At 43.8% G+C, this 12,923-nt stretch overlaps 1 protein-coding gene across 2 annotated transcripts in view; it reads left to right on the top strand.

Moving 5' to 3' along the window:
• The window catches only part of GSDME (gasdermin E), a 941,072-nt gene that overhangs the window by 387,530 nt on the left and 540,619 nt on the right, over positions 1–12,923 (top strand). The window lies entirely within an intron of this gene.

Raw genomic sequence — 12,923 nt, 5'->3', positions numbered from 1 at the left:
ATAGGTTTGGAGGAATGATATATCTCTGACTGATTACACAGGGCAAATTAAAATACCTGTGATCCATCGCATTACTCAGCATTAAAACTATAAATTAAAAGCTTATTTTTAACAATGAATGTAATCACAACAAAGGTAAATTGTTAATTCCCAGTAAAAACATCCTTGCTTGGTCAATGGGCCTAGTTTTAAAGGTTTTTGTTCCTAGTACAGAAACATGTTGTTTCTCAGTGAGCCCTAAAGATGTGTGTCCTACCAGACACTTTTACTATAAAAACAGGTACATACTTAGAAAAATAAATACTTGCTATGAAAAAAATAATCACATAGGAGCTGGCCCCCTGCTTCCCCCACATAGTTTCATAGAAATGATGCTGGCTAGCTAATAGTTCAGAACAAAAAGCAATATCTTTGTCACAGTTCCAAAAAGGAAATGGTTGCCGGCTATGTGTTGGTATTTTATTGACAGTTTGGTTGGCATTGCACATCTTTCTTCATTCAGATGGTTTTTACCAAAGAGTGAAAAATAACATACTTTTTCATTGTCCGATATAAGTAACATTTTTATACTACTCAATGAGAGTGTTACCGAGATGTTTGCCTTAAGCCCTGTGTTCGGGGTCTTTAGGTGTATCTTCTTGACTTCCATACTTTTAGTGATTCCCTTATGCTTACCATACCCTCAATGTGGTAGTATGGCTGAGCAGCCCAGTCCTAACCCTCAGGAGTTGGAGTGGAGTGGTTAACGGGTATAGTACACACTTCATTAATCCTAAACGAGAGCATGTCCAAAACCTATATTTTTATAAAAATATAATCTCTGTATAAGAAAGGGGAAGAGAAGGATCAGTACACTTGCAAGTAAGTAAACTTTGTAAAATAAAAGATACCACAATGTAAAAAGTAAGTAATACAGTTTTAAAAAGAGTTTATAGAGTTATTTAAATACTCTTCTCCAGCGTTGGATCTTTCATGGATTCACATGCGGTGAATATTCCTCGCTGTCATGCTGGGAATCCCTTGTTACCTTGATTTAGTAATTTTCCTATGGAAAAACTTGACACCTCGAGTGTCCCATCGACGTCAAGTGTATAGCTCTGCCCCAGCAGCTTCCCCTCAGATTTCAACCATTTTTTGAGCTGGTGGCATTCCTCACATTCTTGTCTGTTCCTCAAAAAATCATGTTCCTCAAAAGAATTAATATTTCTTCAACTTTTTCTCCATCCAGAGCAACCAACAGCTACATATAATGTGTACGGAGGTGACAGGCATGGTCCAGTTCACGACCATAGAGACCTCTGGACCGAAAACGTCCTTATTCAGGCCTTGGGACACTGGCTGCCTAAATAATGTGTACGGAGGTGACGGGCATGCCGATTGTCTTTACTGCCTCTACCCTAACCATTCCGCGGAGGAATGTGAAATTTGACGGGGTTTTAAAAAAAGAAACCTTAAAGGAATGGTTCGGTAAAAATTTTTTATTGCCCCTACGGGTCGGCCATGTGTTTTTAAGCCTAAGTCGCTCGATTTTAGAAAAATTTCCTATGGACCTTACCCGAGTTTTCATCCATCATACGCACGCGAAAACAGGCATCAGGGAGCTGCCATTTTGTGATAATCCTATCATTTCCCCCATTTCCCTGGCTGACCTGCTTTTGCGGCACTAAATCATATCCCCCGCCCCAGAGCCTGTCATCAGCAGACGCGTACCGCCCATTTTGCAATGCCAAAACACGTCTCGTGTCAACATTCGCTGCGCTTCAGCTAATGACGTGTCGCCCTGGAAATGGCAGGACGCCTCTTTCCTCAATAAGTATAAACAGACCGTTTCACAACGCACAGCAGCAGATTTTCGATTCCATTCCTCTCTCTGTGTTACTTTGAGTATGCTGTGACTCGTTTCTGTGCTCTGGTCAGCTACTTTCGTTGCTTGTAGCCCGTGTGAACAGATACCAGTACCACCGCTATAAATTATTTTAGTTTGTTTAACACACAATGGCTACAATAATGCCCTACATGTACGAGCCCGAGTATACTGAGGAGGAACTACTGGAAAGGGAAACACGCAAAAACGATGGGGCTTCGGACGGCAGTTGGGAGGACGATTCAACAGCTGAAGAGTTTGGACCTAGTCGCATGGACAGTGTTTCCACCTGGTGCACATGCAATCGGTGCGAGCTAATGCCAAACGAGGACGAGAACTGCTGCTGCTGTGAAAACTCGGGATGCGCGGCCTACATTTCGGAAGGCAAGCCACGACCGCAATGCATCACTGAGCTGCCAGACTTCAGGGCAGCCTGCCTCACACAGTCCGTGTTGAGGATAATGATGGTGCTTATGCACAAACTTCGCGCAACTGTTCATCCTCATAATACGAGTAACGAGTAAGTATACTCTGCTTGTCATGCCACTCCTATTTCATGGTCTTCTACTATATCCAAAATTACATATACATATCATTGTAACGCATGAAAGTCGTTCAATAGTGTACAGTGTCTAGATAGCATTTGTCTGAGCAGAATGCCATTAGTTACAAGAATTGTCATTGACAACAAACGTTTATTAAACCTATCTTGTTCATTTAAAAACAGTTTGTATCATTCTTTTTCACAGGTGGTACCGGCTGGTGGCCCATCGTTCCTTTACATGGTGGCTTCACGGGAGGCTTGGACACCGCGTTCGAAGAGTAATACCCGCCTGTGCCGTTCGTGCCATAAGAGAAACGTTCCCGAGTGACAGCGGTCAGTACAGGGGATTGTCTCTCGCTGTGCTGCAACCTGCAACCTTTACATGGTGGCTTCACGGGAGGCTTGGACACCGCGTTCGAAGAGTAATACCCGCCTGTGCCGTTCGTGCCATAAGAGAAACGTTCCCGAGTGACAGCGGTCAGTACAGGGGATTGTCTCTCGCTGTGCTGCAACCTGACCTACAATGTGTAAAGTCTTGTATTTTTGTGCCATCAAAATAAGATACAAAATAAAACACCACATATATTTTAACAACGGTTGTTTCGATTTTTTAAATGAATCAAGTGTGTCTCCATTCAGGGATGGACGTCAGACATCTGTGCTCTGAATGGGTAAAGGTCAGGTCGCTGTGAAGCAGGGTGTTCACTATCTAAGCTAACATAATATATTCTCAATAATGCATGCACTAAATAACACTTGTTCAAAGTCTTTCAGTCGGTTATGTCTCTATAAATGTCACACATATATCTATACTATCAATCAACATTGGATTATACAGGCCTTAGGTTAAGGGTCTTGACCACTATAATACACTGTTTGAAGTGTGGGTCTGTGCTCACAAGAATCTCCGGCATGTGGCATTTGTTATTGATAGGCAACGATATACTGCAGTAGGGGTCTAATGTTAGTTGGAGATCTGCTAGGTGGGCATCATGGCGTGGTCAGTGGTCTGGCACATGAAGAGAATACCTTGCAGGGACACAGGGTCAGAATGGCAGTAAGTTTCCACTGGCGAGGGTGCGTGGGCAAGGACAGGTTTGTGGAGATGAACGAGCTATGTGCTTAGTTCAGGTTGGTTCACATGCAGGACAGTGATCTCAGAGGAAGAGTGATGTGTTACATTTATTAGCTGTTGCAAATACCTCTGGAGTTTTCCAGTCAGAGTGGGAACGAGGATGGGGGCCATGTGCTCTGCGCAGTGAGGCCTGGTCACCAAGATGGAGTGAAAAGGGGGTACAAAAATGGATGCCTCGCGTCCTGCTCAGTGGTCCGATCTACGCGAATGTCAACCAAAGTTAACATCACATAAGGGCAAGGGGCGAACCCACTACTGGAGGCACTTGGTCCGAGTTGCTACTGAGAAGTAAAGGATGAGAGGGGCCTGATGGCCCCTCGCTCCCACACACTTGCCTGCATGCCCACCGGTCCATCCATCCAACCCCCCTCTATCAAAGGCGGTTCGCACCTGGGGATGAGCGCTGGCATGGGGGCTGTCACGGCGCAAACGGCCAAGGTGCCAAACAGCATGTACACTTCAAAAGGTATCCCACGCCCAGGGGCCATCGCTCACATGGCCTCCTCAGACCTCGTGTCTCCAGGCAGGCCTCCCCTGAGGCAGGCCGCCCCCCCTGCAATCCACATAATACCAGGTCATTCATTCACAAACACACCCCTGTTTCTAATACTTTATAAACCACTTGATATGTCTCATGAGAACATCTTTGTGCTTTGCAAGTCAACTCCTGAACCTTCTACCTGAGAAGCACTGAGATCTATGCTAATCTGCTCGTCGTCGTGCTATCTGTGACCGCTTCGAGCAAACTCGTCAGTGTGCTACCTGTGGCCATCTACCTGTTCTCCTGCAACATACTGCTCGGCCTGCTGAATCCAATCGTTTGTTGGTCAAGGTAAGGCCATGCATCCTAGTCATATTTCGGTCATTTTTACATTTCTATCTATTTGCGATTACAGTACCCAATAGTGCTATGGTCATTGGTCTCATTGCTATTGACTTGAGTTTCAATTGTTATGCTATCAATAGATCTATTTATTTTCATCTGTGTCAATTGTCATCGAATTGCATCCTTCGGGGGTCCAGTCTATAATGCAAGCATGTTTCCTTTTCGTGCAAGACAGAACATCCAAGCGACGAGTCACATGTTCAGAGTTTAGTCACATCATTTAAAAGATTTCTGTAATTTATGCAAATACTAAGCCGCACATGATGAACTGGTATAGTTCCGGCGACCAAAACAAACCTTGCATTGAACCTGGTATGGTTCATTTACTTTTTTATGACATTTTTATTCATCAAGGTTTTATAATAATCTTGATATTTACTTTTCTGAATTTTCAACAATGCCTGCCTGTTCGATTAGCGGTTGCCCTTCGAAGACCCATGCTAAATCTGAAGGCACTACAATGCATGTATTCCTGAAAACTGTTGATGGAATAAGAGAATGGGTCAGACATTGCGGATATCCACTGGATGAGCTGGAAATTAGAGTCCAACAAGTCTTAGAGGACAAGAGGGGTGATCGATACCGCATCTGCAGCCGGCACTTTTCCTCGAACATGTACGCCACATCTTGGGTAACAAAGAAGAATAAACGGCGAACGACACGAAAATTGCTCGCAAACGCTATTCCAACTCTATTTGTCCACATTCCGCCACTGGTGAGTCGAGTGTCCGGATTTAGCTTTAGGCCTTGCGGTAGTGTGTAGGTAGCCAAATGGATTAATAGATATTTTAGGTGTTGTGTCCCTTGTAATACTCCCTTGTAATACTTTCGATATTGATATGAGTGTATAGCTTTTTGAATAATAACATTTATCAATAAATTATTTTTCGATTTTATAACCCCCAAAAGAAATCTATTTATGAGCACAGGGAACTGTACTATATTGCGCATTTTCAATAGCATTATTCTCAAGTATTCTGTCGGTTTACATGTCAATTTTTTAATATTTGCATTTCATTATCAAACAATAATTTACCTTTACAACTGCTTGACTATCCACTGAATCTAAAGCAAGAACATTCTACATCCGTGACGTACCCGCAGTTATCAACCACTTCTAGCGCGTATCAGGTAATCATACTTGGCTATTCCGCTACAGACTTGTTTTATGCATGTCAAGTAATAGTTTTTTATGTATCGTGTGATTATTTTACCAATTGTTTGGTTAGTGCTTTCCAATTGATATACACCTTAGTTGTCGTCCCGTGGTGTTTGTTTTCAGTTATAATTAGTGTTATTCACACTAATGTAAGTACTGTCTTTCAGGGAGATGCTGAAGCGTCCACCACATTGACAACAGCCCTAGATGTTCTTCAGCAGCACGAGGTATGGATACTGACAGCTCCATCGACCGTGATCATCAGGACTGGAACACTTGTCGTTTGATTGTTCTACACCATGTTTCATTCGTGGTTAGCCATTGATATGTACCTGTGTGGTCGACCCCAAGTGTGTGTTGTGTTTTCAATATTGTAATCCTTACTAATGCAAATACTATGTTTCAGGCAGTTGTTGAAGCGTCAACCCACGCACTTGATGCGGAGCCTGACATTCAAGTAATTCCAGGGGAAGCGGGACCATGCGGATATGAATCGGCGCAACAGCTTTCGGAAGTGCGCACCACATTTACAACATCCATAGATATTCTTCAGCAGCACGAGGTATGTATACTGACAGCTCCATCGAGCGTGATCATATAACATGATTCCATTTCCTATACTTTCTTCCCTATTAACGCAAGTACTGTGTTTCAGGGAGATGCTGGAGCTTCCACTACAATCACAAGATCCCATTTAGATGATGCAGATGTAAAGAAATCGGAGAAATAAGTTGATTAAATCTGATCATATTTAAATATTCCTTGATTCTTTTAGACAATGCAACATTTGTGGTTATCTCTTTATATATGTACATGTGCCGTCGACCCCAAGTGTGTGTTATGTTTACAGTATTGAAAACCATACTAACGCAAGTACTGTGTTTCAGGGAGTTGCTGATGCCTCCTCTTCAATACAATCATTCGTGGCAGATCATGCAGAGCCACAGGTATGGATACTGACAGCTCCATCGAACTAGGTCATCAGAGCTCGAATACTTGTCGTTTGATTGTTCCACACAATGTTTAAATCGTGTTTGGCTATTGAGATGTACCTGTGTGTTCGTCCTCACGTGTGTTTCATGCTAACAATATTTTGATACACAGTAATGAAAATACTATGTTTCAGGGAGTCGATGGAGCCTCATTCCGCGCTGTCTATGCGGATACAGAAAATATAGTCGTTGCAGCACAAGAGGAAGGGGAGACATGCAGATATGAATTGGAGCAACAGCGTGCAGATGTTGAAGGTCGAGTCAAAAATGTTGCAAAGAAAAGAAACAAAAATAAAGTTAGTTACAAACAGTTCATAACTTTAGAAATTATTTTGTGCTGGCGACTATTTTATGTTTTTTTCCAGTCAATTGTACTATACTTTATTTTGTGTTTATACTGAACATCCCTTTTCCAATCTGTCCTCTAGTTACCCGTGGGTGTCCGAACTATACATACACAGACAGTGAAGCAAATGAGAGATGTTGCTTGCCAGACCATTTACACTATGGAGGAACTTTTAATTCAGGCGCGGCGTGTTCAGACTCGAGATGCTCATGTCCAATAGCCAGAACATGAAATGAATGTGCGCGGAGAATCCAGCAAAGTTGTATTGGACCATTGCTACAGTGCGACCGCACCACCACAACAACATGATACTGGATGTATTGAAGATAGCTCTGAAGTAGTCGCAGATCAATTCACACAATCTACACCCGCCAAACAATTGCCACCAAAAAAGCTGTCGACATTGTTGTGTTCTCCCATCAATGTTGAAGTAGCAGATGTTAAAATGACAGAGAATGAACAAGCAGCAGCATTCACCGACGCATCAGAACTTGATAGCAGCGATATTTCTTTCAAATGTGGTGATATGTCCTCAACGTCACAGGCTGAAAGAACTTTGATGCCGGATGACAGTCTAATGAAAGAGGGCAAATACATAGTATTCCACAGTTGTTTGATGAATATTATAAGTATGCTGAAATGTGGGCATTCCGTTAGAGGGAAAGTATGTGGGAAGCCATTGATTCATGTCACTCGTCAAAAAAAGGCAGTAACGTCAAAATAAATGCCGCCTGTAGATTAAATCACACGTTCTCATGGTCTGCACAACCGATGCTGGGGAAACTGCCAGCAGGCAATCTACTGTGTGCAGCTGCATCACTTTTTAGTGGGTCCAGTTTTTAGAAAGTTAGAGTCTTTCTTTCAGTTTGTGGGACTCCATTTCATTTAAAAAACGCAGTACTACAAATACCAACATGATTATCTGTTTCCGGCCATTAGTGATGCTTGGAAAATTGAAGAATTGTCTCTAGCAAGTACATTCGAAGGCAAACGATTCAGGCTAGCCGGCGATGGACAGTGCGACAGCCCTGGATTTTCTGCCAAGTACTGCACCTACCACTTTCAGGATACGGATAGTAAGAAAATTGTGAGTTCGGTGGCCGTGCAGGTAACACAATGTACATCCTCAGTGGCCATGGAGAAACTAGGATTTATAAAATCAGTGGAATATCTACAATCGAGGGGAATGCACATCGACCTCATAGCCACGGACAGACAAGTTTCAATTGCCAAGACAATGAGAGAGCAGTTCCCACATATTAAACATCAATTTGATGTATGCCATCTTGCTAAATCAATCAATAAGAAAATCTCGGCTGCAGGGGAAAAAAAAGGTTTGGAAAGTATTTCAGAGTGGTCCCAGACTATCAGCAACCATCTTTGGTGGAGCTCCAAAACTTGTGAAGGGTCAGTGGAAATACTACTTGAAAAATGGCGGTCACTGATGCACCACTGTACCAACGTGCACCGCTGGTCACAAAACCTACATTTCCACCAATATGAACATGGCCCTTTGTCCCCAGTGGAGGCACGGAAGAAGAAGTGGTTGATTCCATCTTCACCGACACACAAAGCCATTGAGAAGATTGTTTTCGATAAAACTCTATCAAGAGATTTGAGTGGACTGGCAGAATTCTGTCACACAATAGGTTTGGAGGTGTTCCACAATATGTGCCTAAAGTACAGGCCAAAGCGCTTGCATTTCAGCATACAGGGCATGAGACATAGGACTCTACTTGCCGTCTTGGCCCATAATGAGGATCTCGGCCATGAACAATCTAGGACTACGGGTAATGTAAGGATGCCTCGCTACACTAAGGCCTTTTCAAAAAGAAGTAAGCAATGGGTGATCAAACCAGTCTATGAGGAAATGGAGTTCAACTTTGTCAAAAGCCTTATTGTTGCTGTATTAGAGAAGCACAGATATGTAATTTTGAACGTTTCTGTGCAGAGCACTGATCCATTGCCACCAAACATTGCCACTGTGCCATGTCCACCCAAAGGAGAGCTGGTTGTGAAGTACAAATCCCGGTTTAAATAATTGTAATACGATTGTCTTTTTGTAAATAAATGTTATTGTACAGTGTACATACAAAGTATGCTAACCCTAACCCCTACCTTCACCAGCCTGGGTGGCGAACAACCTGGATGTCATCTTGGAATTCTCTCTCTATTCACCTCATATTGCTTGCCTTGTCTAAATGTGTATGTATATATTTTTGTTGGTGTAACTAATTTTCGCAATCTCATGTAAATGCTGCGCACTGTTAACCGAGGGGAGGCTTGCGTATTGCAAATAATAAAACAAACAAACAAACAATAAATCTCACTTTCAACTCAACTCCTCGGGTACTTTATACTTTCCCTGACCTTCCCCCAAAAATTAAATGTGTCCAAAGTTATGGTTCTTTGGGGCTGCAAAGCTCGCAGACAACGAGGACAAAATTGGGGGCATTAGAACGCGCCAAGCGAGCCGTTGCAGATGGGAGAGAAGCCAGTTCGCATTTGCACATTGAGGCGCAGTACATAGATGGATTCGAAACTTCAAGTTCTCACAGATGGCTTTACTACGGGATGTTGCAAAGAAAGAATGTATGCTTATTTCTAGTGAAGGTCAGTGGCTTTGATTTTCAGCTCGTGGCCTGAAGAGGCCCACAACTCGCACTGTCAGTATAAGGTTCTATTGTTTTTTGACCTTGAGAGACAGGGACCATGCCGAAAGAACTTCATTTGAAGGGGGGTGCAATAACGTAAGAGACGATAAGGCAGAAAATTCTGACACTAGATCGAGTTTCATGTTAGTTCAGTATACGAAAAATCGATCACCTCCTAGACCACCACCTCCACTAGGACATAGTCCACATATACGCGAGCAAGAAGATGAAGAATTAGTAGACACATACCAAGACACTGGTCCACGGGACAGAAGCTCTACCGCCTCTTCATCGCCTCGCAGAGCCGACATGTGGGACACGGATGACCCAGACCAAGATATGCAGGGTAGTCCTGCTCAACCCTCGCCTCCAGATGACATTGGGGCTTTCCACTCCATGGTATCGAAGACATGCCAGAAATTCGGCTTAACTCCTGCAGAAGAAAAGGACTGTTTCATTTTTTAACACATGGGTAAGCGCAGGAAAGCAGTGTTTTCTATACACATCCTAGATCATGTTTGGCAGGAGGGTCTTCGTACTCTCAAATATCCATTTACAGAACCGATAAGTAAAGGAAGACTGGATAAAAAATGTAAGGCACCCGATACAACACCAAAATGTCTCACCTCACAACCCTCTCCAGAGTTGGTGGTGTCGGCGGCAGCGAGTCACAAGGCTCGTACATAGCACAAATGCGCCACTCCCTCGGACAATGAAGGCAGATAAATTGATGCCTTTGGTAATAAGGTGCTTACCATTGGAGCAACAACTGTCAAAGCAGTAAATGCCCTGGTAATAGTGGCTCGATACGATCGAGCGATGTGGTATCGGTTGGCTCCTATATTAGAGCATTTACCGGAGCAACAGAGGAAGGAAGCCATGACGCTGGTGTGTGAAGGTGAGGAAGCCTCAAACCACAGCTTTGGCATCCCTGTAGATCTCACTGAAACAGGGTTCAATCAGATTGGCAATGGGGGAGTCTTCCGAAGACAAGGATGGCTATATTGCACTGATTTGCAGCAAGAGGTACAGCATAAGGTGGTTTTCATGCCATTTGAAGGAGAAAATCTGTTTAGTGACAAGATTGATGAAGCCCTCAAAACAATGAAAGCAGAATCAGACACTGCTAGATCTCTTACAACCCTACAGGGCAGAAGGTCCTTTCGCTCCTTTCGAGGCACCTGGTAATTCTAGATTCTCTTCCTCGATGGAGAACAAAAATTACTACAGATCCGGATACTACTCTGAGGGCTACAAGAGAAATTATCAGTCCTCCCATTGCAGCCGGGAGTACCACCAAGGACATTGAAAGCGCGGATCTGCCACCTCTCAAAGAGGTAGGCAGAACAAGGCCCAGCAATGACTGCCTCAGGGGCGGACAGGTGCGAGGAAATGTGGCGTTTTTCCTCAGCAAGTGGCAAGCAATAACAAAAGACAGGTGGGTGCTAGATGCCATCCAGCGCTGCCACTTTTTGGAATTGAAACGCGCACAAATCCTGTTCCCTCCCATAAAGGTATCACACCCACACCATCAAATTCTACAACAGGAGGTGCGTCAAATAGTAAAGAAAGGGGCAATCGAAAGAGTTACTCGTTCGGCAAAGGGAAAAGGAGTACACTCCAGGTACTTCGTCGTCAAGAAACTAGATGGGAGTGGCGTCCTATCCTGGACTTGCGAAAGCTAAACAAAAACATCAAAAAGCAGAAGTTCAAGATGGTGACATACAATCCCGCAAATATCTGGGTGCGTAAGACCTCAAGGATACGTACTTCCACATCCCAATACAGACACCGAAAGTATCTCAGATTCAAGGTCGGCAAAAGCCATTACCATTTTTGAGTACTTCCATTCGGCCTAAAATCAGCACCCAAGACGTTCACAAAATACCTAGCACCAGTAGCAGCTTTTCTCAGAAAACAGGGACACCACGTCTGCCCATATCTAGATGACTGGTTGGTTCGAGGTTCAATTTATCAGCACACCATGTTTTCTCTGAGACAAACAGAAGCTCTTCAACAATTGGGATTTACAATAAATTACACCAAATCTTGCACAGTTCCTACAAAAAATGTGGTGTTCCTGGGCGATCAATTCCTCACGGACCATATTCTCGTCAGACCCTCATCAGACATGGTGACAAAATTGATAACCCTAACAAATTCCTTCACTCCAAACAAGCTAGTCACGGAGCGCACATACAAGGATCTCCTAGGGACCATGTCTTCCTGCATCCCGTGAATACCCTACTGCAGGCTACATATGCGTCCAGTGCAAAGGTTTCTACCTACTAGATGGTCCCAAACCCAGGGGTCCTGATCAGACAAGATTACCATCACTCGGACTCTCTCAAACACACTAAAATAGTGGACATACCCCTACAACATCGTGAAGGGGATGTCCCTTGTGAGCCCATCTACCATCTCACAATTGTGACTGATGCCTATCTGGCGGGATGGGGAGCTTGCCTGGACAAACACCAAGTCAAAGGACTCTGGACCCCCAAAGAATCTGTCCTCCACATGACTCTGGACCCCCAAAGAATCTGTCCTCCACATGCATGAGCTGGAGCTGCGGACAGTACATTGGGCCATGAAATCCTTCCTCCTGCTAATCAAGAATTTGGTGGTATGAGTCCTCACGGACAACACAACCACAATGTTTTATCTGTGGAAACAAGGTGGACCGCGGTCAAACACCTTGTCCCAAGAAGCACAGACCATTTGGCCCTCATCCTGACTCTTCAGTGGACGCATTCTCGTTCCCATTGACCGGCATGTTTACATATGCGTTCCCTCCATTCCCTCTCATCAGGAAAACAATCCAGATGATACGCAATCCAGATGATTGAGTGTCAGCTACACAAATTATGCAGACGACACCGAAATACTCATCCCTATCACAGGAGACCACAAAGCAGACTCCTAAGCACTAAGCGACATTCATCTTGTCATTCAGGCCTGGATGGCCCAACACGGGCTCTGTCTTAACAACGACAAGAAGAGCTATTCCTCCTTGGCTCACAACCCAGACTCAACAAACTAGATTCTGACTTTGACTCATTCATCATCGATGGCAATACCATTAAGGTACCCAATGATACTAAAACTCTTGGTATATATTTAGACTCTTCTCTATCCCTAACAAGACAAACCAACGCTATATTATCTTCATCGGCCTACACATGCAAACTCATCACCGCCTGTCGACCTTTCTTTACCACAGCCAATTGCATCACTTTAGCCAGAACCTTGGTCCTGTCGAAGCTCGACTCTTGCAATGCGCTATACCTAGGGGCCAGCCAACGGAATGACAAACAAACTTTAAGTAATACAAAACAATGCC

This window comes from Ambystoma mexicanum, chromosome 2q (genome assembly GCF_040938575.1).
Source record: "Ambystoma mexicanum isolate Mex_15411 chromosome 2q, UKY_AmexF1_1, whole genome shotgun sequence".
Classification (NCBI taxonomy): domain Eukaryota; kingdom Metazoa; phylum Chordata; class Amphibia; order Caudata; family Ambystomatidae; genus Ambystoma; species Ambystoma mexicanum.
This window is presented reverse-complemented; position numbering and strand designations above follow the sequence as displayed.